At 48.9% G+C, this 2,497-nt stretch overlaps 1 long non-coding RNA gene across 1 annotated transcript; it reads left to right on the top strand.

Moving 5' to 3' along the window:
• The first annotated feature begins 1,764 nt into the window (after positions 1–1,764).
• Positions 1,765–2,219, top strand: LOC123488625. Its single transcript, XR_006660211.1, has 2 exons — positions 1,765–1,927; positions 1,969–2,219. It is a non-coding gene; the product is annotated as an uncharacterized LOC123488625 (long non-coding RNA).
• Positions 2,220–2,497: the final 278 nt, after the last annotated feature.

The raw sequence follows: 2,497 nt of genomic DNA, 5'->3' as shown, positions 1-2,497 counted from the left end.
TAGGTGTCACTAGTTAGACTGGGGCAGGTTGTGGGGTGACATTATGAAACATATCCTCCTAGTTTTAGTCCCCTAGAGAGGAAAACTATGAAGACAGACAGAGAGATAATAGCCGGGGCTGGTCTAACTGTAATAAGATGAAGCCTGTTTCTTTGTGACGTTGTCTGTCCTCAGATATGGAGAGCTGTGAAAACCTGTCTGCAGATGAAGAGGTCCCAGTGAATGTCCCGAGAGACTGCTGCCACCATCCTTGGGTTGATATGGAGGGCTGTGAAAGCCCGTCTGCAGATGAAGAGGTCCCAGTGAATGTCCCGAGAGACTGCTGCCACCATCCTTGGGTTGATATGGAGAGCTGTGAAAGCCCGTCTGCAGATGAAGAGGTCCCAGTGAATGTCCCGAGAGACTGCTGCCACCATCCTTGGGTTGATATGGAGAGCTGTGAAAGCCCGTCTGTAGATGAAGAGGTCCCAGTGAATGTCCCGAGAGACTGCTGCCACCATCCTTGGGTTGATATGGAGAGCTGTGAAAGCCCGTCTGCAGATGAAGAGGTCCCAGTGAATGTCCCGAGAGACTGCTGCCACCATCCTTGGGTTGATATGGAGAGCTGTGAAAGCCCGTCTGCAGATGAAGAGGTCCCAGTGAATGTCCCGAGAGACTGCTGCCACCATCCTTGGGTTGATATGGGGAGCTGTGAAAGCCCGTCTGCAGATGAAGAGGTCCCAGTGAATGTCCCGAGAGACTGCTGCCACCATCCTTGGGTTGATATGGAGAGCTGTGAAAGCCTGTCTGCAGATGAAGAGGTCCCAGTGAATGTCCCGAGAGACTGCTGCCACCATCCTTGGGTTGATATGGAGAGCTGTGAAAGCCCGTCTGCAGATGAAGAGGTCCCAGTGAATGTCCCGAGAGACTGCTGCCACCATCCTTGGGTTGATATGGAGAGCTGTGAAAGCCCGTCTGCAGATGAAGAGGTCCCAGTGAATGTCCCGAGAGACTGCTGCCACCATCCTTGGGTTGATATGGAGAGCTGTGAAAGCCCGTCTGCAGATGAAGAGGTCCCAGTGAATGTCCCGAGAGACTACTGCCACCATCCTTGGGTTGTATGTGTACTTATGTTAGCATGTTGTATACAACAATACAGTTAAAAGTCACACACAACGTAGGCTACAAACGTATTACAACTGTAGCAGGACCTGATCCTTCTCCTGGAGGTCTGCTGGACCTGATCCTTCTCCTGGAGGTCTGCTGGACCTGATCCTTCTCCTGGAGGTCTGCTGGGTTGTGCAGGCTTCTGTTCCAGCCCAGCTCTAACACACCTGATTCAACTCAATCAAACCTAATGAGTATTGTGTTATTGCTGGGCTAGAATAGAAGTCTGCTCACCCGGTAGATCAAGGTTGGCCATGTCCGGTATGGATGCTCACCCGGTAGATCAAGGTTGGCCATGTCCGGTATGGATGCTCACCCGGTAGATCATGGTTGGCCATGTCCGGTATGGATGCTCACCCGGTAGATCATGGTTGGCCATGTCCGGTATAGATGGTCACCCGGTAGATCAAGGTTGGCCATGTCCGGTATGGATGCTCACCCGGTAGATCATGGTTGGCCATGTCCGGTATGGATGCTCACCCGGTAGATCAAGGTTGGCCATGTCCGGTATGGATGCTCACCCGGTAGATCAAGGTTGGCACATGTCCGGTATGGATGCTCACCCAGTAGATCAAGGTTGGCACATGTCCGGTATGGATGCTCACCGGTAGATCAAGGTTGGCCATGTCCGGTATGGATGCTCACCCGGTAGATCAAGGTTGGCCATGTCCGGTATGGATCGTCACCCGGTAGATCAAGGTTTGCCATGTCCGGTATGGATGCTCACCCGGTAGATCAAGGTTGGCCATGTCCGGTATGGATGGTCACCCGGTAGATCAAGGTTGGCCATGTCCGGTATGGATGGTCACCCGGTAGATCAAGGTTGGTCATGTCCGGTATGGATTTTTTTGTTCACCTGAAATTAGGCTTTTGTAATAATAACCTAAAGATTACTAACATTTACAAACAAGTTAGATTATTTGTACTTTTTGAAAATATACTTTGATTCATTCAATGTTGAAGTGAAGTGAACTGGTTTTAGTTGTTACCTTAAAAACATTATTCAAGATGAACTGGTGTCAATGTTCATTCATCACAGATCACAATTCTGCAATAAAAAGGTGTGAAGGGGATCTGTCTCAAACTGTTCTGTGTTTCTTTCTCAAATGAAACATTACCTTTTTTTTTTTGTCCATTTGTGAACTTTCCAATCGGTTTTATTTGACTGTCTCAGGATATCAACCATGTGAACCCGTTCTGCAGCTTATCATAATGGCAGCATAACTGGCCCAATATTTTTTTTATTATTACCTTTATTTAACTAGGCAGGTCAGTTAACAACAAATTCTTATTTACAATGACGGCCTACACCGGCCAAACCCGGACAACAATTGTGCGCCGCCCTATGGGA

The sequence above is a fragment of the Coregonus clupeaformis genome, unplaced genomic scaffold, assembly GCF_020615455.1.
Source record: "Coregonus clupeaformis isolate EN_2021a unplaced genomic scaffold, ASM2061545v1 scaf2406, whole genome shotgun sequence".
In the NCBI taxonomy this organism is placed as follows: domain Eukaryota; kingdom Metazoa; phylum Chordata; class Actinopteri; order Salmoniformes; family Salmonidae; genus Coregonus; species Coregonus clupeaformis.
This window is presented reverse-complemented; position numbering and strand designations above follow the sequence as displayed.